We start from the raw sequence: 24023 nt of genomic DNA, 5'->3' as shown, positions 1-24023 counted from the left end.
GGCTTGTGCTGGCGGGCCGTTCCTGGGCAGCTGGGCCTGTGCTGTCGGGCCTGTCCTGGGCAGCTGGGCTTGTGCTGGCGGGCCTGTCCTGGGCAGCTGGGCTTCTGCTGGCGGTCCGGTCCTGGGCAGCTGGGCTTGTGCTGGAGGTGGCCTCCTGGGCAGCGGGGATGATGGCGGTCTTCTCCGCTGTGCTGCTCTTCCCAGACTTGCTGGGTTTCTTGTGGCCCTTCCCCACTTTGGATGGCGTCACAGCTGACTCCACATTCCCACCGGGACCCCTGGGAGCGGCTTTGGCGGCTGGAGTCTTCCCCCTCTCCTGCCGGGCACTGGCCAACTTCTGATGCTTCACAGGTGGGGGACTGTCTGTGCTGTGGCTCCGTGCCACACTGGCTGCCCTGGTGGCCGGTGCACTCCAGATTCCGTTGACTACAGGCACCACTGGTCCCGGAGATGTGGCTACGGTGCTAGTTCGGGACCTAGGAGATGGACGGGGTGGGGGAGGTGTGGGAAAGAGGTCAAGGTTGGACAGGGAAAGTTTTTGGGACACACTGGGACGGGTAGCTGGAGGGGGTTTGGGAGTGGAGGAAGAGGTGGTGGTTGTAGGATGTGTTTGTTTGCTGACTTTGGGTGAAGGTGCATGTACTGGAGGCTGTCGTGAGGTGGATGGCTGTTGGGTGGGTGTGAGCCTGCGTTTGTGTATCTTGGGAGGGGGCGTCACAGACACACTGGGAGAGGACACAGGGGACGTGTGAATGGTAGTGGGGGTGGTGACTGCACGTTAGCAGGGTATGGTGGTGGGTGTGCCGGTGATGGTAGTAGTGGCTGTAGAGGTAGTGCATGAAGGTGTGAGTGTAGACGAGACTGGGAGGGAGGAGGGAGATGAGGAGGAGGGGGACACAGTGGAGGCAGTGGATGTTGGTGTGTCTGTATGTGTGTGATGCTTGCGTGAGTGCCTGTGGAATGTGTGGTGCTTATGTTTGCCAGAGCTTCCCTTGTGAGTTGACGTGTGTGCATGCTGGTCTGTAGGTGTGCTTGGGATAGGCTGAGGTACAGGCGACTGGGTCTGGGTGGAGGAAGTTGGAGGGGGAAGGCTAGACACAGGGACAATGGCTGCCATCAGTGCTGAGGCCAGAGTCTGAAAATCTCGCTGAAGGGCCGCCTGACCAGAATGAATGCCCTCCAGGAATGCATTGGTTTGTTGCAACTGGCTTTCTACACCCTGGATGACATTCAAAATGGTAGACTGCCCAACAGTGAGGGACCTGAGGAGGTCAATGGCCTCCTCACTGAAGGCAGCAGGGGTGACTGGGGCAGGGCCTGAGGTGCCTGGGGTGAAGGTGATGCCCACCCTCCCTGGTGAGCGGGCACGGGGCGAAGGCTGAGGGGCTGCTGGGAGGGCGGTGCTGGTAGGGGGGCTGGTGGCTGCACCTGTAGATGGGGGGGCACAGATGTTGTTGCCACCACAAGGGAGCTCCCATCAGAGGACGAGTCCGTGTCACTGGTGTCAGCTCCTGTCCCCGCCATAGAGCTCCCCTCACCCTCCGTCCCACTGGTGAACTCCGAGTCCGTAGTGTGGCCCTCCATGGCCATGTGGGATGCAGCCCCCTGGTGCTCCGGTGCCACTGCTCCTCCGCCTGATGATGCTAATGCACACAAGAACAGGGAGACCACAAAAAGGGGGGGAGACAGAAGAAAGACATGTTGAGTGCATGCATTACCGCTACCGTTGGTGGACATGACAGACACAGAAGCCCCCTGCACTATGCCGTGCTCTTGGGCTCCGCTGCTCAATTCCTGGGAAATGGCCTACAAGGCTATTGACGACATCTGCACACATAGATGACACAGGGGCATGACTAGGTGTACTTGGCACTCTACAGAGGTGAGCTGGGGTGCCATATGGCCTGCCTTACGGAGGGACCTTGCCTACAGAACTCGCCCTGGCCTAGGGGAACCCACAGCCCACCTCCCCCACCCAGACACCTCCACTGAGTGCAATGTCAGCAGAATGAGAGTGTACTCACCCCCATGTGGCTGCTGTGATGCCCTCGAGCGCCCATCCAACTCCGGGTAGGCCACCGCCAGGATCCTGAACATCAGGGGGGTCATGCTGCGACGGGCACCCCTCCCACGTTGGGAGGCCATCCCCAGCTGAGCCTCTGCCGTCTTCCTGCTCCAGCAGCAAATGTCCTCCCATCTTTTCTGGCAGTGGGTGGTCCGTCTGTGGTAGACCCCCAGGGTCCAGACGTCCTTGGCGATGGCACGCCAAATATCTTTCTTCTGGTGGGCGCTGACCTACATGAAATGGACAGGGGGAAGAGTAAGTAATTACCAACTGCACCGAAAAAGTGATTGGCCCCCATCCCTACCCTTGGCATGTGGCACATGCATTCACCATCTTTCATGCATGCAACACTCTCCCCCCTTCCTTCTTGCATCCAGCCCTCTCCATACAGGCATAGCCCACACAACATGCTCCCTGTGTACTTACCTGTTTGTCTGGAGGACCGTAGAATAGCGTGTACTGGGGGAGGACCCCATCCACGAGTTTCTCCAACTCCCCCGATGTAAAGGCAGGGGCCCTTTCCCCAGACACTCGAGCCATTGTCTCTTCCAGACTGAGGTCACAGAAGCACTTGCAGTGTGGGTCCTGTCCTGTCGAAGATCAGGTATCGAGTGATTGAACAGATAGAAAATGGCGGTCACGTCCGCGGTGGTGCGTACCGTCACCGCCGGCGTACATCGACATTGGCCCCTGGGACCCATAGGGTCCAATGTTAACCAATGCAGCATTGTGCCGCGGTCTTCGACCGCCTACCGCGACGGTGTACAACGCCAGCGCAGTTACCTCACATCCCATTGTCCCACTTAAGAGGTCAGGCAGCCGCCATTTCAGGGGCCCACATGGCTTCATTTTCAACAGTGTCACACAAACCTAGGCCTACACTCAACACACATACAGGCCACTTTTTGAGTATGAATGGTGTTCTGGGTAAACTGTGGGTACGTACCTCTGAGTTGTTTGACTCTGAGCTCGTTGTTGTTCTTCACAGGCACCGTCCGCTGGGACATGTGAGGAGATGGCGGCATCCTCCGGTGTACCGACCGTTGGTGGACCTGTCGACAATGGAGGAGCGACATGTGATCATCACATACAGGCTTGACAGTGCCACAATCCAGGAACTGTGTACCCAGTTGGAGCCAGACCTTATGTCAGCAATCCGCCATCCCACAGGAATCCCCCCTCAAGTGCAGGTGCTGTCAGTGCTCCATTTCCTTGCAAGTGGGTAATTTCAAACAACAGTGGCCATAGCATCAGGGATGTCCCAGCCTATGTTTCCAACGTGTTGTCCAGAGTGTTGTCTGCCCTTCTGAAACACATGCGGAGCTACATCGTTTTTCCTCAGGTGGAGGATTTGCCTACAGTGAAAGGTGATTTCTATGCCCTGGGACAAATCCCCAACATCATAGGTGCCATTGATGGGACACATGTGGCTTTGGTCCCCCCCACAGGAGTGAACAGGTGTACAGAAACCGGAAGAGTCATCATTCAATGAATATACAGATGGTATGTTTGGTAGACCAGTACATCTCCCATGTGAATGCCATGTTCCCTGGCTCAGTGCATGACACCTACATCCTGCGTAATAGCAGCATCCCTTATGTGATGGGTCAACTCCAGAGGCACCGTGTGTGGCTATTAGGTGACCACCTGGAAGCAAGACAGTGGGAATGGTTGTCTGGGTCTGGGGATATCCCTACAGGTTAGTGCATGTCTAACAGTTGTCCCTCGCCATTTGCAGGTGACTCTGGTTACCCCAACCTGTCATGGCTACTGACCCCAGTGAGGAATCCCAGGACAAGGGCAGAGGAACGCTACAATGAGGCCCATGGGCGAACTAGGAGGGCGATCAAGCGGACCTTCGGCCTCCTGAAGGCCAGGTTCCGGTGCCTCCATATGACAGGTGGATCCTTATTCTACTCACCAAAGAAGGTGTGCCACATCATCGTGGCCTGCTGTATGCTTCACAACTTGGCTTTGCTACGACAGGTGCCTTTTCTGCAGGAGGATGGTCCAGATGGCGGTGTTGTGGCAGCTGTGGAGCCTGTGGACAGTGAAGACGAGGAAGCAGAGGAAGAAGACATGAACAACAGGGACTCAGTGATCCAGCAATACTTCCAGTGAGACACAGGTAAAAATACAAACCTGCCTACTACATGTACTTTAACACTACTACCTCTCTACTGTCTGTCGTTTTCAGCCAGTGTATGGGCCCTGAATTGTCACTTTCCCTTACGATTTCACAGATGTGGGTCCCACTGTGTGACATCTGCTTAGATTCCTCATGGACTAGAGCTGTGTGACATAGGTATGTTGACATTACAACTGAAAGAGCTTTTTGTCACTGTAATTCCTAATACACTATTTCGAAATCACAGACAGACTCCAGATTGTTTTGTGCTTTAAGGGTGTTTATTTAAGTTCTCAATATTGGTGGGGGTAGTGACATTGTGAGGGGTGATGGTGGAGGAATGTCCATGGCAGAGTCCAGTCTATTAGTCTCACAAGTGCATTGCCCTAATATGCATAGGAAGTGGAGCTGGGGCAGTTTGAGTATGGACAGGGTGACAAAGTGGGACAGTAGGATGACAATCAGGGTGGTCTCATTTCTTGGCGGGGTTCTTGGCATCGTGCTCTTTCTTTGTCCTGGATCTCAGGGACTGTTTGCGGGGTGGTTCTCCCTCTGCAGGGTGCTGGTGTGGTGGTCCTGTGGCGGGGCATCCTGTCCACTAGCGCCGGCGGAGGTGGTGGGCAGTTCATCGTCCATGCTAGTGTCAGGGGCCCCTTGTGGTGCCACAGTGTCCCTCCTGGTGTTCACGAGTTCCTTTAGCACCCCTACGATGGTGCCCAGGGTGGAGCTGATGGTTCTGAGTTCCTCCCTGAAGCCCATATACTGTTCCTCCTGCAGGTGCTGGGTCTCCTGAAACTTGGCCAGTACCGTTGCCATTGTCTCCTGGGAGTGGTGGTAGGCTACCATGATGGAGGAGAGGGCCTCGTGGAGAGTGGGTTCCCTTGGCCTGTCCGTCCCCTGTCGCACAGCATCCCTCCCAGTTCCCCTGTGTTCCTGGGCCTCCGTCCCCTGGACCGTGTGCCCACTGCCACTGCCCCCAGGTCCCTGTTGTTGTTGGGGTGGTGGGTTAGACTGGGTTCCCTGTAGTGGTGGACACACAGCTGATTGACGTGTCCTTGGGACGGAGGTATGGGCCCGCTGGGTGGGTGCTGTGCTGGTGTTTCCAGAGGGGGGAATGTCTGTGGTGGCCTTTGACTGAGTGAGGGGAACCGACTGTCCTGAGGTTCCAAATGGTCCGGGCTGGTCATCTAGATCCAGTTGGACAGAGGTGCTGTCATCACTGTGGGCATCTTCTGTTGGTGGTGTGGACATGTGTGGACCCTCCTGTCCAGTGACGTTGGGTAGGGGTCCTGTAGGGGTATAAAAGGATGGTTATTACATCTGTGTGTGTCATGGTGTGCAATGGGTGGGTGACTATGTACCCCAGTGCTTGCATTCCTGTGTGGGACCTTGTCTGATGATGGTTTAGGGGGGTGTTTGGGTATGTGCAGTGGGCATGCTTTAGTGATGGGTGTCCATGCTTTGTTGTTGCATGCAGGGCTTGGTGTTGGGATAGGTGGTTTGTGATGTTGGGACATATGTGAGGAGTTGGAGTGCTGGGGGTGAGGGTGAGGGTGGGGGTATGTGCTGGCATGCAGGTAGGGTGGGGGATGTAATAGTTAAGATTTGTCTTACCAGAGTCCATTCCTCCACCTACTCCTGCGAGGCCCTCAGGATGCAGAATCGCCAAGACCTGCTCCTCCCAAGTTGTTAGTTGTGGGTGAGGAGGTGGGGGTTCGCTGCCAGTCCGCTGAACCGCCAGATGGTGTCTTGAGACCACGGAACGCACCTTCCCCCGTAGGTCGTTCCACCTCTTCCTGATGTCCTCCCGATTTCTTGGGTGCTGTCCCACTGTGTTGACCCTGTCCACTATTTTTCGCCATAGCTCCATCTTCCTTGCAATGGAGGTGTGCTGCACCTGTGATCCGAATAGCTGTGGCTCTACCCGGACGATTTCCTCCACCATGACCCTGAGCTCCTCCTCCGAGAACCTGGGGTGTCTTTGCCGTGCCCTGGGGTGGTGTAGGTGATGTGTGTGGTGATAAGTGCGCTGATATGTAGTGGGGTGTTGTATGAGGTGCGTGGAAGTTATGTGGGTGATGGTGTTGTGTGCCTGTGGATGCTGTTGTTCTTGCTGGTGCTGTCTCTCTCTGGCCTTCTTTCGGAATTTTTTGTCATAGGGGTTTGTGGGTGATGTGGGTGTGTGTTTTATATTGTATTGGATGTGTGGGAATGGTGTGTGTATGTGTATCAGGTGTGTGTATTTCGAATTGTCCAATGTGGATGTGTTTTTTAAAAGTGTGTGAATTTTGAGCGTCGCGGTTTGTACCGCCAGTGGAATACCGCGATTGAAAGACCGCCGCGTGGATTCGTGTGTCGTGATAGTGTGGGTGTATTTCTGTTGCCGTGACGGTGGAGGATTTGTTTTTGCCAGTTTATCACTGACCTTTGGTGTGGCGGAGTTGTGTGGGTGTCTAGATTTTGGCGGATTCCGTACTGTGGGTAATAATAGCTGTGGCTGAATTCTGCGGGCGCGGCATTGTGTTGGCGGTCTTCTGCACGGTGGTAAGCGGCTTTTACCGCTGATGTTGTAATGACCACCAAAGTTTATTAAACCTCATAAGGTGGTGCTACAGTTCAAACAGCACCCTTCGCTGATGTTTGAAGAAGCACACTGAACTAAGAGAGCATGGTCCTTTTATACCCACGCAGTGGCTAAAAGTAGGTGGTACAATTATAGAAGCAAGACTTACATACATATAAGGTCAAATGGAAATGCACAGTCGTCAGGTAGGAGGGGCTAACAGTTTTCAAGGACTAGTTGACACATCACTGTCAGCTGCAGATCTTACTGGGCATGTGCGAAAGTGGGAGGTGCTAAAAGTAACTTGTCACTAGACAGATTTTCAAGAGTAGTTAACAGAAAGGAAGGACAGAGCACATGGCGAGCACATGGCAGAGAAAATGGCTGCCATTAATACAAAATGGATTCAGCGCAATGTTCACAATAGTTGCTAAATACAAGATGTCTTCTGCTAATGCTTAATCTAATCGCTACTGACTTACAACAGTGGGAAGCAGCTGCACCGCTAACCTAGTAGGCGAGGATGGCTCAGGGCTCACTGGAGAAGCCCCTGATGGCAGAAAGACCAAGCGAGGTCTCCTGCGGGAGCCTGTCATTTCGAGGCACCTGCCGAGTGGTCTCTTTGGTCTTGGCGAGGGAAGATAGAGCAGGCAGGAGCCACCCCTCCCCTCGACCACAGCGCTGCATTCCTGAGGGCAGCAGCCCCTGCCAGGATCCCTATGTGGGGAAGCCCATGGAGGGTTTCCCTCGTCATTCTGCATAGTAGCAGCCACCATAAGATGAACGTTGTTAGAAATGGGGCTTCTGGTTGGCTTTGGTATGCACCTAAGCCAGGCAGAACCCACCCACTCTAGTCAGGGTGAGGTGGTTACCCACTCAGGATAATCTCTACTCACCCCCTTGGTAGTTTGGCATGAGCAGTCAGGCCTAATCCGGAGGCAATGTGTAAAGCGATTGCACAACACAAAACACATGTGACACGCTATCCCCACCACAAAGGAAACACAACGCCAAGTTATATAAAAATAAACTGTATTGTACACAACATCATATATCATTACACCAAACACAACATATATCAGTGATACTCTACTAAACAAGCAATTGTCAGAACATTACTCAGGTACTTGTATTCTGTGAAAACCAACAGTAGTCATAATATAAAAAAACATAGGTTACTGGATATCCTACAACATAAGTAATTGTCAGGGTGTCATTGTTACAAACATCTGCATATCAGGGTAAGACACTGATCATAACTATCAAAAAGTTATCGTGAATGAGTATAACCTAACAACTCCCCAAGAACGCACATGGCGCAATAAGCATATAATCAAAGGCTAAGACAGTGTCATAAGGAAGGCACTAAAAAGGCATGTAATTACCACTGTATGTTTCTTTCACCAGAACCAGGGAGTATGGTCCTCTGCTCACCCCAGATGCCACACCAGAAATAATAGGGGAGCAAACGGGGACGTTCGTGTCCCAAGTGCGGCACTCTTCCACCCAACTCCTGTGTAACTTTTGCAGAGCCAGGGACCTCCGACAAGGGTTGACAACCAGGCCTGCTATGTGGTGATAAAATGCAGTGGGGGAGAAGGGGGGGACCTAGCAGTAACGGGGAACCTCCAATGAGGTTTCCACTCCACCAGCGAGTCACTGACCACAAAAAGAGGCCCAGCGGGATCAGGGGACCTCCAGCGAGGTTTCCACCTCGCCTGCGAGTTGAGCAAAACAAAAGGATGCCCAGGAGGGGGATGAGAGGCCTCCGTAGAGGTCTCCCTTCCTTCCCAGGGCCGAGGTGGCCACAGAGGGGCAGCTGCAGCCCACACACCACCTGACTTCCACTCCGCCTCCAGGAGTGGGTGGCGAGATAAAGAAAACACCTGTGACTGGTGCCTGCAAATGGCCTGGGGGCACTCCTATAAGCGTTCCTGACCCCGTGGGCACTGGAAAATAGCACACTTCATCCACGCTGCTATTGAGAGGCTGCCTGCGGCTCTTCTCACTTTTCCTCCTTGAGGCAACCCAGCCTGGGAAGGGGTCCTCGCTGGGACTTTGCGACCAGCTGGCAACTCTTTCCTCAGCTGGGAAGCAGTGGTGATCCTTCACAAGGCGGTTCCTTTTTGTGCTCCCGGGGGTACCTTTATGAAGTGCTTTTCACTTGCTCGTTTCATAGTGAAGGGAACAACAACAGGGGATATTCACAGCGCTCCTCGCGCGCTTTGTCAAGCAACAGAGATAAAGTGCCCTTCACGAGATCCAGGGGGGGCAGAAAAGCAGCACTTGTCATGTGCTGGGCTCCCTGGGGCACTCAGGGGGACACAAGGATAGGCAGCAGTGAACAGGGAAACCAGCACCCCACAGGGAGGCAGGGGCGATCCCTTCAATCTATCCAGCAATGCCAGTCCACCCTAAGCCTAGGAGGGCAGCTTGTCAGCAGCTCAACAAGCAGAAAAGCCATCCTGATGCGTCCTTGTCCTTTGTGCCACCTAGCAGAAACCAGGCAGCAGAGCAGCAAACCGAAGGGCAGTCCAGGTGAGTCCTTTGTGCAGTCCAGTAGCCTCTCTGGCAGAGGTTTGGTCCCAGTTCCAAAAGTGCTCTAATAACATGGGGGGAAAAACCCTGTACTTATACTCACTTTGCACAACTGTTACAAGGGGGGAAGGAGGTTCCAACCAGTCCTAACTGGTTCTAGGAGTGTCCCCTCTCTCCTCCAGCACAGGCTCCAGACATTAGTGGGGGGTAAATGAGCCCTTTGTGTGAGGCCAGGGCACAGCCTTTACAAATGCAGGTGTGCCCAACTCTCCTTCTCTCAGCTCAGGAAGACCACTCAGTATGCAGCTGCACCTCTGTGACACCTTCACCCTCCTTGTATACAGGCTGTCTGAAAAGTATGCAGAAAGCCCATCTTTCACTCTGCCCCAGTCGCGGATTGGAATCAAGCTGCAAAACACCAGAGTTATAAGCACAGAGAAATGCCCACTTTAAGTGGCATTTCCATAATGGTAATAAGAAATCCACCAACACCAGTAAGCAGTCAGCATTTCTCACTACCATTGCAACCATGCCAAACATGCCTACGCTACCCCTCACAGATCAGACTATACCACCCAGATATAAGGTGGGGCATTTCCAATGAAATCTTATGAGAAGGCAACACTCACAGCAGTAAGAAACCAATAGGCTCTTTGTCACTACCAGGACAGGCCACACAACTAGGCACATATCCTGCCTTTTACATTCATAGCACCATGCCCATAGAGCTAGCTAGGGCCTACCTTAGGGGTGACTTATATGTAGTAAAAGGAGAGACCCAGGCCTGTCAAGTAAATTTAGATCCCAAGTACCTGTGGCAGTAAACTGTGCATGCTGGCCTGAGACAAGTTTGAAAGGCTACTTCTGTGCATGGTGCAAGTAGCGCTGCAGGCCCACTAGTAGCATTTAATTTCCAGGCCCTGAGTATAAGGATACCACTGTACAAGGGACTTACAGGTAAATTAAATCAGGTATAAGCCAATCATACCAAGTTTACAAGGGAGATCACATTCACTTTAGCACTGATCAGTAGTGATAAAGTAACCAAGAGTAATAACGTCAGCAAAAAGGGTCAGAAACAATGGGAGGAGAGCGGCAAAAGTTTTGTGAATGACCCAGTGAAAAGGGCCGGGTCCAACAAGTGGGGTCGCTACCTTAGGTACAGGGAGAAGTACAACATTTGTAGGAAAAGGAGCACCGGAGCTCCTCTGTTGGACAGGGTACTAGTACTCTGAATTACTTACAATAGGAGCACAGGAGCTCTTGAGTTGGACAGGGTGTGTTGTGTGACCACCTCACATGTGGAAGCAGCACAGGTGGGTGAGCGTTACATAAAGGAAATGATTTGTAATTATTTCTGCCCTCATTTTTGTATTATTCTCAGTGTGCCCTGGTGGGAGGATATATGTTGTGATTGCCTTGTTGAGTTGATGTATATACCCTCAGGATCCATGATATATGCAGGGGTGAATATTTTCATGCTATGTGCATTTATATATATAATGCTGACCTGACTACTGCTTGCTTTAGCAGAGTACTAGTCATCTGTGTGATGATCGGACAGCTGCTTGTGTAGCAGGGTATCACTGACACATGTAATTTTTGGTCTAATGATGTCTTGTGCAATACAGTTTATTTTTATATAACTTGTTGTGGAGTTTTCGTTGTTGGGTATTTATTGTGTCACTAGGCTTTACACATTGACTCTGAGATAAGCCTGACTGTTTGTGCCAAGCTACCAAGGGGGTGAGCAGAGGTATCTCAGGTAAGTCGCTCTCCTGCCCTGACTAGAGTGGTGGTGCCTACCTGGCTGAGGCGCCTACTCTAGCCAACCTGGAACCCAATATATAACATCTTGTCTGTCTTTGAAGTGGGCAAACTTCAAAGAGAAGTCTTTGTAGTGCATAAGCAACTGCCTTTCCCTGCCCTGGCCTCAGAAACACTCCAGGGGGCTGTTGGAGACTACTTTGTGTGAGGACAGGCACAGCCCTATTCAGGTGCAAGGGTCAGCTCCTCGTACCACTCGAGCTCAGGAAGGCCCATCAGCCTGGTGGTTGGCCATCAGTATATGCAGGGCACATCTCAGCTTCCTTTGTGTGGCTGTCTAGAGTGAATACACAAACAGCCCAACTGTCACCCTAACCGAGACATGTGTTCAGCAGACAGACTGAGACAAAAAATGGTTAAGCAAGAAAATGCCCACTTTCTAAAAGTGGAATTTTCAAACTTACAATTCAAAAATCAACTTCACCAAATGTTGTATTTTGAAATTGTGAGTTCAGAGAACCGAAACTGAATATCTCCACCTGCCCCCACTGGTAAATTACACTTAAAAGATATTTCAAGGCAATCCCCATGTTACCTTATGGGTGAGATGGGCCTTGCAATTGTGAAAACCTAACTTAGCAGCATTTCACTGTCAACACATATAACAACACGAGTACAAGTCCTACCTTCTGCATACCCTGCACCCTGCTCATAGGGCTGGCTTGGGCCTAACTTAGGGGTAACTAACATGTAGTAAAAGGGAAGTTTTGGGCCTGGCAAATCGGTACACTTGCCAGGTCAAAATGACAGTTTTAATCTGCACACACAGTCACTGCAGTGGCAGGTTTGAGACATGTTTACAGGGCTGCTCATGTGGGTGGCACAAGCAGTGCTGCAGGCCTAAAAGTAGTATTTGATTAAAAGGCGGTGGGCACACATAATGCACATTACTAGGGACTTACTAGTAACTAAAATATGCAGTCATGGAGAAATCACTCACCAATACAATGTTGACAGAGAGCATATGCACTTTAGCACTGGCTAGCAGTGGTAAAGTGCTCAGAGTCCCAAAGCCAACAAAAACAGGTCAGAAATAATAGGAGGAAGAAGGCAAAAGGTTTGGGGATAACCCTGCAAAAAGGGACAGGTCCAACACTAACCATAACTATAACTGCTGAATTTCTAAAGTTTTGTGCGAGTAAAATGTGAACCAAATTATAACATCCCTATAACCTTTGGTTTTTAAGTGAATTTCTATGTTTTTTCAATCCTATTTCCTAACAATAACGTCCCTGTAACTTTTGTGGTTTTTTTCAGTAAATTTCTAAGGCTTTTTTAACTTTAAGTAATTTTTATTACTTTATGTTAATCCAACTACCACATGTGACCAGGTCCTGTGGCCCACTCCCCCATAAGCACCCAACTCGGCAGCAGGGCTTGACTCTTACATACACCCTATATGCACTGAACCACGTTCCATACACAACCTTTGGCTGTGTATGGCAGGTCTAGGCACAGGGCTTGCTCTGTGGCCAGGCCCTGCAGCCTACCCCCTACAAGTACCGAAACCTGAGACATACGAGCCCAATAGATGGGGGCCTGCCCAGCCCCCCTCCAATTTTACACTATAGCCCCGGGGAGGAGGTGGTCCCCAAGGCTCAGAAGAGCCCCAGGAGGGGGGACCCGTGCACCTGGCTCTTTTTTTTAAAAGGTGAAATATGCCCCTGGCCCTTGCCCAACCAAGGGCTAAATTGAGAACAAGCTCAGGAGACTGTGCTTTTTTAAAATTTACTCTGAATTCATGGCTCTTCCATTATTTTTGGCGAACATTAACAGAATTCTTTTTTGCCCTGGCAAGAGCCCATGGGGACCCTAGCACCAAGGCTAGGGGGTCATGGTAATCCTACCCTGTCCCCTTTTCATTTTTTAACTTTTTTTGGGGACTTGGCTAAAGCTGAGTCTCAAAATGGCTGCCCACCCTTCCTGGTTGAAGTGTTGGCAGCCATTTAGAAGTCAGCATGGAGACTGTTGGATTCGCAGAGGATTTGCGTTCCTAAATCTCTATATTTCTCTTTCCTTTTATATCTTACAAACTACTAAACAGATTTACACCAAATCACAAAGAAAGCATGATCTGCACATCAAAATCTACCTTCCTGACGAATTTGGTGTAATTCCAGTCAGCAGTTCAGGCTGTTGTTGTGTCTAAAAACCCTTTGGGAAAATGCATGGGGAAACGATGGATAGCAGGATCCCAGTGACACAGGCAAAAACAAACATACATACAGTAAAAATGGGGGTAACATGCCAGGCAAGATGACACTTTCCTACACAACACCCCCCCACCAAATGAGAGACAATTAGGCTAACCTTGCCCAGATGAGTCTTCATTGTCTAAGAGGAAATATCTGGAGAGTCCATCTGCATTGGAGTGGGTACTCCCAGGTCTATGTTCCACTGTATAGTCCATTCCCTGTAAGGATATGGACCACCTCAACAATTTAGGGTTTTCACCTTTCATTTGCTTTAGCCAAAGTAGAGGTTTGTGGTCTGTCTGAACAATAAAGTGAGTACCAAACAGGTATGGTCTCATCTTTTTCAGTGCCCAGACCACAGCAAAGGCCTCCCTCTCGATGGCAGACCAACACTTTTCTCTAGGGGTCAACCTCCTGCTAATAAAAGCAACAGGTTGATCCTGGCCCTCAGTATTAAGCTGTGATAGCACTGCCCCAACCCCCAATTCAGAAGCATCAGTCTGGACTATGAACTTTTTGGAGTAGCAAGGGCTTTTTAGGACAGGTGAAGAGCACATGGCCTGTTTGAGATTATCAAAAGCTTTTTGACAGCTAGCTGTCCACAATACCTTTTTAGGCATCTTTTTACTAGTGAGGTCATTAAGAGGTGATGCAATGGAGCCATCATTCTTAATAAACCTCCTTTAGCACCCTGTGAGCCCTACAAAGGCTATCACCTGAGTTGTAGGGGGGGGCATTCCATAATGGTTTGGATCTTTCCCTGCAGTGGTGCAATCTGTTCCCCACCTACCAGGTGACCCAGATAAACCACTTTCCCCTGCCCTATCTGGCACTTTGAGGCCTTGATAGTGAGGCCTGCCTTTTGCAGGGCCTCTAAAACTTTCCACAGGTGGACCAGGTGATCATCCCAGGTGGAGCTAAAGACAACTATGCCATCCAGATATGCTGCACTAAAAGCTTCCAACCCTTGCAGCACTGTGTTCACCAACCTTTGAAAAATGGCAGGTGCAGTCTTCAGACCAAAGGGCATCACAATAAATGGATAGTTCCCTCCAATGGTTGAGAATGCAGTTTTAGGTTTTGCATCTTCCGATAACTTAATCTGCCAATACCCTGCATTTAAGTCAAAAGTACTCAGATACTTGGCAGAAGCCAGTGTATCACTCAGCTCATCTGCCCTGGGTATAGGGTGAGCATCTGTCTTGGTTACTTGGTTGAGTCCTCTATAGTCAACACAAAACCTCATCTCTCTTTTTCCATCCCTACTGTGAGGTTTTGGAACCAGCACCACTGGGCTAGCCCATGGGCTTTCTGAAGGCTCAATCACTCTTAAGTCTAACATTTTCTGAACCTCTTGTTTAATGCAGTCTCTGATATGGTCAGGCTGCCTATAAATCTTATTTTTGACAGGTAAACTGCCTCCAGTGTTGATTGTATGCTCACACCAAGTAGTGGCACCTGGTATTAGTGAGAAGAGTTCAGAAAACTGACTTAAAAGATTTACACAGTTATCTTTCTTCTCAGCAGTAAGACAATCTGCCAGTACTACTCCCTCCACTAAGCCATCAGCTTCAGTGGTGGAGAAGAGATCAGGGAGAGGGTCACTCTCTTCTTCCTGTCCCTCATCAGTTGCCATGAGCAGGGTGAGATCAGCCCTGTCATAGTAGGGTTTTAGGCGGTTGACATGGAGCACCCTAAGGGGACTCCTGGCAGTGCCCAGGTCTGCCAAGTAGGTAACTCACCCTTTTTCTCTACAATTAGATGGGGTCCACTCCATTTGTCCTGGAGTGCTCTTGGGGCCACAGGCTCCAATACCCACACCTTCTGTCCTGGGTGGTACTGGGTCAGGATAGCCTTCTGGTCATGCCATTGCTTTTGCAGCTCCTGGCTGGCCTGAAGGTTTTTACTGGCCTTTTTCATGTACTCAGCCATTCTTGATCTTAGGCCAAGTACATAGTCCACTATGTCCTGTTTAGGAGCTTTTAAAGGTTGTTCTCAACCCTCCTTAACAAGTGCCAGGGGACCTCTCACAGGTTGCCCAAAGAGGAGTTCAAAGGGGCTAAATCCCACTCCCTTTTGGGGTACCTCCCTGTAAGATAAAAGGAGGCAAGGTAACAGGACATCCCATCTCCTTCTGAGTTTTTCCCATTATCATACCTTTGAGAGTTTTATTAAACCTCTCTAACAGACCATTTGTTTGTGGATGATAAGGAGTAGTGAACTTGTATGTTACACCACACTCCTTCCACATTGCTTTGAGGTATGCAGACATAAAGTTACTACCTCTGTCTGACACCACTTCCTCAGGGAAACCCACCCTGGAAAAGATTCCCAGGAGGGTCTTTGCCACTGCAGGAACTGTAGTGGTCCTTAAGGGGATGGCCTCAGGGTACCTAGTGGCATGCTCCATAACCACAAGGATAAACCTATTTCCTGAAGTTGTTGGAGGGTCAAGGGGGCCAACTATGTCAACCCCTACCCTTTCAAAGGGTACCCCAACCACTGGGAGTGGAATTAAGGGGGCCTTTGGAGTGCCACTAGTCTTGCCACTGGCTTGGCAGGTCACACAAGAGTGACAAAACTCTTTAGTGTCCTCTGACATATGAGGCCAGTGAAAACAGGGGAACAAGCCTGTCCCAAGTTTTACTTTGGTCCAAATGCCCAGCCAAGGGAATGTCATGTGCCAAGGTAAGAAGAAACTCTTTGTATTGCAAAAGGAGGACCAATCTCCTGGCAGCTCCAGGTTTAGGGTCCCTTGATTTAGTATGCAGGAGGTTGTCTTCCCAATACACCTTATGGCTATCACTGACATCCCCATTCTGCTGCTTGACAGCTTGCTGTCTCAAACCCTCCAGTGTGGGACAGGTCTGCTGTGCCACACTCAGCTCTTCCCTAGCAGGCCCCCCTGCACCCAAAAGCTCAGCAGTGTCTGCTGCCAGCTCATCTGGTGTAGGCTCTGCACAGGGAGAGGATTCCTCTTCCTCAAAAGGGGAATCTTCTGGTGAGGGAGGGATAGTGGGCAAGGATTTACCCTTCCTACCCCTAGCTTTTGGAAGCACTTGGTCCATTGTTCCAGGATCCAAGTTTCCCTGTCCTTTTTGCTTTTTGGACTGAGCCCTTGTTAAAGCAAAAATATGCCCAGGAATTCCCAGCATTGCTGCATGAGCCTCCAACTCCACTTCAGCCCAAGCTGATGTCTCCAAAACATTGCCTAGTAAGCAATCTACAGATAATTCAGTGGCTACCACTTCTTCCTTTGGACCAGTAACCCCCCCAGTTGAGATTCACAACAGCCATGGGGTGGCTAAATGTGTTTTTGTGAGCATCAGTCACTTGGTACTCCTGACCAAGTAGGTGTTTATCAGGGTGAACCAGTTTCTCTATAACCATAGTTACACTGGCTCCTTTGTCCCTGTAGGCCTCAACCTCAACACCGTTAATTAGGGGTAGTTGCTTGTACTTACCCATATTAAGGGGACAAGCAACCACAGTGGCAAAGTCAATGCCACCATCAGAGACTAAAACAGCCTCTGTGGTCACCCTAACAAGACCAACCCCAACTACACTGCCAAGAGTGAGCCCAGCTACACCCTTGGATTGGCTATTTGTAGTAGACTTCCCACCACCACTGCTATTATTAGGGGCACTCGAATTTGCAGTTGGGGTTGTGGTGGTGGGAGGTTTGGTGTTTTTCTTTGGACAAGTGGCATCACTTACCCAATGGCCTTTTACTTTACATAAATAACACCAAGGCTTTTTTCTGATTGTGAGAAGAGGATTTGGACCCACCACCCCCAGAGGATTTTTGTGAGCCTGATGAAGACTCAGAATGTTTTTTTATCTTTGTCCCCAACCTTGTCAGAAGACTTACCATCCTTCTTCTTGCCATCCTTGTCACCCCCTGTATGAACTTTTCTGTTCACTCTTGTTCTAAGCCATTTTGCTGCCTTCTTTCCCAATTCTTGGGGAGAGGTCAGATCTGAGTCAACCAAGTACTAGTGCAACAAATCAGACACACAATTGTTCAAAATATGATCTCTCAGGATTAGATTATACAGGCTTTCATAGTCAGTCACCTTACTGCCATGTAACCAACCCTCCAAGGCCTTCACTGAACAGTCTACAAAGTCTGTCCAGTCTTGAGAGGACTCTTTTCTGGTGTCTCTGAACTTAATCCTGTATTGTTCAGTGGTTAAGCCAAATCCATCCAAGAGTGCATCCTTCAAAACGTTGTAGTTATTAGCATCACTTTCTCTGACAGTAAGAAGCATATCCCTACCCTTACCAGTGAAAGATAGACACAAGATAGCAGCCCACTGCCTTTGAGGGACCAACTGTACCATACAGGCCCTCTCAAGTGCAGCAAACCACTTGTTAATGTCATCCCCCTCCTTGTAAGGGGGGACTATCTTATGCAGGTTTCTGGAATCTTGCTCTCTAACAGGATTATTATCAAAAACACTGCTGCTGCCACCATGGGGAACTAACCCCAACCTCTGACTTTCCCTTTCTACATCCAGAGATTCCCTGTCTAAGGCCAGCTGCTGTTTAAGCTTCAGTCTGGCCTCTTCCAACCTCAGCTTTCTGAGTTCCCTTTCCATTAAGTTATCCTCAGGGTGGGAGGCTTAAGAATTGTGAGACACAGAAGTTATGTGGGACTTGGCAGAGTTGGACCTGTCCCTAACTGACTGGACTCTAGTAACCTGGTCTTTAGGAGTGAAAGGTGCCCTATTAATGTGTGACCCCCTCCCACTACCAGTGTCACTAGGTGGCCTACTAGCTGACAGGTCCTTGGAAGAACCCTCCCCAGCAACTTCAGGGGACTCCTCTGATTCTGACTGGGTACCCCCCTCCTCTACCTCCTGATCCTGGGATGGGCCAGACTCGTTCTGGTCACTTTCTAGGAGAAGGCTGAGGAGAAGATATTTTGTAGGATTCTTTCCAATTGCTAAACCTGTCTCTATGCAGAGACCCCTCAAACTTTTAAAGTTTAGATTCCTATATGTTGCCTGGAAAACTGTGGGAGTAAGTTCTACTGCAGACATGATAGAAAAGGTTTAGGACAGAGAGAGAAAAACGTTTTTGGAACTTTTAAAGAACAGAGAAAAACCTTTTCAAACTTTTGAAAACTTTTTAGAAACTTTTTAGAAAGTTTTAGAGAAGGAAAGTTAAACTGTTTAGGTTACTGTGTATATTCTGAAGTATTTGGTATTTGTTTTTCTTATGAAAAGCACCAATGACAAAGTGGTAAAGCAGTTACAAGTACTTATCCCACCGCTGCACCACCAATGTAGGAGGCTGGCCTGGCTTATATTGGGTACCTTCTGGTACTTACACCTTGTGCCAGGACCAGTTATCCCTTATTAGTAGATTAGAGGTGTTCTAGCAGCTTAGGCTGACAGAGGTAGCAATAGCAGAGCAGCTTAGGCTGAACTAGGAGACATGCAAAGCTCCTACTATACCACTTATGTCGTTTAGCACTATATCATAAGAAAACACAATACTCAGACTTACTAAAAATAAAGGTACTTTATTTTAGTGACAATATGCCAAAAGTATCTCAGAGGATATACTCCCTTAGGAGGTAAGTAATATTCACAAAATATACACACAAACCAAAATCAGGTAAGTAAACAGTTAGAGAAGTAGTGCAAACACTGTAGAACACAATAGAATGCAACAGGAAACAATAGGCCTAGGGGCAACACAAACCATATACTCCAAAAGTGGAATGCAATCCACGAATAGACCCCAGGCCTAGTGTAGTATGTAGAGGGTCACTAGGAGTGTAAGAAAACACTAAGGGTGTCCAAGATACCCCACGCCAAGACACTGAGAGGTAAGAGTAAAGTTACCCTACTACCCCAGAAAGACAGTAAAGTTGAGATAGGGGATTCTGCGAAGACAACAACTGACTGCAAAGCACTGAAGATGGATTCCTGAACCTGAGGACCTGCAAAGGATGGGGACCAAGTCCAAGAGTCACGCAAGTGTCCGGGCGGGGCAGGAGCCCACTAAACCCCAGATGAAGGTGCAAAAGGGCTGCCTCCGGGTGGAAGAAGCCAAAGATTCTGCAACAACGGAAGGTACCAGGAACTTCTCCTTTAGTCAGAAGATGTCCCACGGTGTGCTGGAGGATGCAGAGTTGCTTCCACACAGAAAGACTGCAAACAAGCCTTGCTAGCTGCAAGAGTCATGGTTGAAGGTTTTGGGTGCTGCCAGGGCCCAGGAAGGACCAGGAGGTCGCCCCTTGGAGGAGGAGACAGAGGGGGTGCTCAGCAACAGAGAGAGTCCATGCAGAAGCAAGCAGCTCCCGCAGAAGCACCTGAACAGGTGTTCAGAAGATCTGAGCATGATGGTCGACTCAGCACAACAAAAGAGGGTCCCACGAAGTCGGAGTCCAACTCAGCAAGTTGGGCAATGCAGGACAGAGTGCTGGGGACCTGGGCTGTGCTGTGCACAAAGGAGTCCTTGCAAGAGTGCAAAGAAGCCCTAGCAGCTGCAGTTCACGCAGTACACAGGATTACTCTCTGGCTGGAAAGGCAAGGACTTACCTCCACCAAATTTGGACAGAAGGGCCACTGGACTGTTGGGGACACTTGGATCCAGCTCCTGTGTTCCAGGAATCACGCTCGTCAAGATGAGAGGGGACCCAGAGGACCGGTTATGCGGAAGTTTGGTGCCTGCGTTGGCAGGGGGAAGATTCCGTCGACCCACGGGAGATTTCTTCTTGGCTTCCAGTGCAGGGTGAAGGCAGACAGCCCTCCGAGCATGCACCTCCAGGAAACAGTTGAAAAAGCCGGCAGGATGAGGCGCTGCAATGTTGCTGGTAGTCTTCTTGCTACTTTGTTGCGGTTTTGCAGGCGTCCTGGAGCAGTCAGCGCTCAATCCTTGGCAGAAGTTGAAGAGAGAAGTGCAGAGGAACTATGGTGAGCTCTTGCATTCATTATCTGGTGAGATACCCACAGGAGAGACCCCAAATAGCCCTCAAAGAAGGATTGGCTACAGAGAAAGGTAAGCACCTATCAGGAGCGGTCTCTGACATCACCTGCTGGCATTGGCCACTCAGAGCTGTCCATTGTGCCCTCACACATCTGCATCCAAGATGGCAGAGGTCTGGGACACACTGGAGGAGCTCTGGGCACCTCCCCTTGGGAGGTGCTGGTCAGGGGAGTGGTCACTCCCCTTTCCTTTGTCCAGTTTCACGTCACAGCAGGGCTGGGGGGATCCCTGAACTGGTGTAGACTGGCTTATGCAAGGAGGGCACCATCTGTGCCCTTCAAAGCATTTCCAGAGGCTACCTCTCTCAGGCCCTTCACACCTATTTCCAAAGGGAGAGGGTGTAACACCCTCTCTCAGAGGAAATCCTTTGTTCTGCCTTCCTGGGACTGGGCTGCCCAGGCCCCAGTGGGACAGAAACCTGTCTGAGGGTTGGCGGCAGCGGTAGCTGCGGAGAAAACCCCGGAAAGTTAGTTTGGCAGTACCCGGGCTCTATGCTGGAGCCCCGAGGATGCATGGAATTGTCCCCACAGTACCAGAATGGTATTGGGGTGACAATTCCATGATCCTAGACATGTTACATGGCCATGTTTGGAGTTACCATTGTAACGCTACATATAAGTATTGACCTATATGTAGTGCATGCGTGTAATGGTGTCCCCGCACTCACAACGTCCGGGGAAATTGCCCTGAACAATGTGGGGGCACCTTGGCTAGTGCCAGGGTGCCCTCACACTAAGTAACTTTGCACCTAACCTTCACTAAGTGAAGGTTAGACATATAGGTGACTTATAAGTTACTTAAGTGCAGTGTAAAATGGCTGTGAAATAACGTGGACGTTATTTCACTCGGGCTGCAGTGGTAGTCCTGTGTAAGAATTGTCTGAGCTCCCTATGAGTGGCAAAAGAAATGCTGCAGCCATAGTGATCTCCTGGAACCCCAATACCCTGGATACCTTAGTACCATATACTAGGGAATTATATGGGGGTGTTCCAGTGTGCCAATCAGAATTGGTAAAATTAGTCACTAGCCTGCAGTGACAATTTTAAAAGCAGAGAGTGCATAAAAACTGAGGTTCTGATTAGCAGAGCCTCAGTGATACAGTTAGGCACCACACAGGGAACACATACAGGGCACACTTTATGAGCACTGTGGTCCTGGCTAGCAGGATCCCAGTGACACAGGCAAAAACAAACATACATACAGTAAAAATGGTGGTAACATGCCAGGCAAGATGGTACTTTCCTACAATATCCTTTCCATCCAAGTTGCGTGCTCGTCTGCGCCCTATTGGCAGACCGAGACGGGGTCGGGAACCCCTAAACTTTATGTCCTCTTGCTTCCTTCCTCATTGAAAAGAAACGTCTCGGCCATACTATGTCCTTATTCTGAATCATTTAATGCGGCAAATAATAATAATAAGTCACCCAACGCTTTTCGGGAGTCGACGCTCCCCTGTTCATGAGCAGTGTTAGTCCCTTCTTTCCTTTCCAGATATTCCCTACACCATTTTAGTCAACAGCGATAATGGTCACAATTCTCTCCTTAATATGGCAGCCATCTTAAAATGTGCTTATCGTATGATTCCAACACACGTTTTGTTCTTATTCCACCGAGACTATTTACTTTATCTACCATTAACTCATAGATTATGCTTTTACTTATTTATCACCATCTGTTCTATACATACATTATTAATTTATCAATCTTGCATCCCCTACTCCATATAAAATGGGTAAATCACGGGTGTTCTCATTAATTTGACTATTTCTTCAATGGCTGAATAATCTTCTTTTTGTATTATTCAAATGTTTTCAAATGTTTTCACATTTTTTTATTTTTGTCACTTACTTTTTCAGCCCAATTGGGCAAATATACATTCTTACAAAACGGAAACATACTTTCTTCTCGTATTATAAACCTATCCATCTGTTTTATATAAACATCATATATTTTAGGTAGATTCAACAGTATACATGCGGAAACAATTATACATGCTTCACAGTACAGCTGTTTTTGCCTTCCGATGACCTTTGTATATAGTAGCTCCTTTGCTTTTTTGCGACCATCATTATTTCTTATTTCTATAAAAAACACAATACACTGTGCATTAAAACCATGTTTTTGAAAAAGAATCCATAACCTTCACACTTATACACATATTCCTCTTATACTACCTCGTTTTGCATACTTTCCCAACAGCATCCATTATTCCTCATCTTTAGATATTATCATATTATTTTATCCAATTATTTTATCAAATGTACAGTTAGTTCTTCATCCTTATTTAATCCTTCAGTTTCCTTAGTGTTGCACTCAATTTTTAGCCTAGATTCCAATTTCCTCAATTCTAGTACCCTGTTTCCTCCTCTTATAGTCAGCGCAACACTATCCAGTACCATAAGTTTTAATTTATTTACATTTTTGTCATGATAGTCTTGAAAATGTCTAGCTACCGTTTATGATTTATCCTCATTTTTGATTGCTCTCATATGTTCTAATACCCTTTTCTTCGCCATGTGTATCGTGCTCCCTATATAAAATTTATTGCAGGGGCATTTCAAAGCGCATACACAATGATCTGACTGGCATGTTACATGTTTCTTAATTTTAAACGATCTCATTGTCCCTGGGAATTTTACTTCTTTACAATTTTCACTGTATTTACAGGCTTTACATTTCCCACAGGTAAAGAAACCTTGGATGGATCTATTACTTTCCTTTGTTGGTACCAGACATTGGCTTGATGTATCCTTTAATATCTACTTCTTCTAAAAGTAAATGTAGGATAGTCATTAATCACCTTTGCTATATTTTCATCAGTTTTCAATACTGGCCAAAATGTCTTAAACATCCTTTTTATTTCTCCTTTCTTATTATGGTAAGTTGTAATAAATCTCATTTGTTTATCATCCTGTTTATCCTTTTTAGATTTAGGGGGTTATTCTAACTTTGGAGGAGTGTTAATCCATCCCAAAAGTGACTGTAAAGTGACGGATATGCCACCAGCCGTATTACGAGTTCCATAGGATATAATGGACTCGTAATACGGCTGGTGGTAAATCCGTCACTTTTCCGTCACTTTTGGGACGGATTAACACCTCCTCGAAAGTTAGAATAACCCCCTTAGTCACTAATAGATCTTCTCTTTTCACTTTTCTAACTTTCATCAATGCTTTTTCTCCAATATTATTTGAGTAGCCTCTTTCTCTAAATCTTTTAATCATACAAATAGCTTCTTTTTCAAAAGTTTGATCCAAGCTGCAATTCCTTCTTGCCCTTAGTAGTTCCCCATACGGGATACTTTGAATTAAATTATTTGGGTGATTGCTCATTGCATGAAGTAAACTATTCCCTTCTGTATCTTTTCTAAATAGCTCACATTCCAGCTTGTTGTCTATCACACTGCACTCCCCCGGACATCGTGTGGCCGAGATGTTTCTTTTCAATGAGGTAGGAAGCAAGAGGACATAAAACATATATATATATATATATATATATATATATATATACTGTTTTACAAAGATTCCTAAAGCTTTCCAAAAAAAAGTTAATCAATCTCCAAGGGTTCAAAAAGAAAAACATCGGGGCTGTTGTGGTCCTGTAAGACTCCTGGGGGAGTCAGCACAGTGCCCTCTTGTGGTCCTGTGGGACTCCAGCAGAAACCAAAAATGCTAATAAAAAATGTGAGGTGTGTGTGGGGGTCTG

Source organism: Pleurodeles waltl, chromosome 8, assembly GCF_031143425.1.
Source record: "Pleurodeles waltl isolate 20211129_DDA chromosome 8, aPleWal1.hap1.20221129, whole genome shotgun sequence".
Classification (NCBI taxonomy): domain Eukaryota; kingdom Metazoa; phylum Chordata; class Amphibia; order Caudata; family Salamandridae; genus Pleurodeles; species Pleurodeles waltl.
This window is presented reverse-complemented; position numbering follows the sequence as displayed.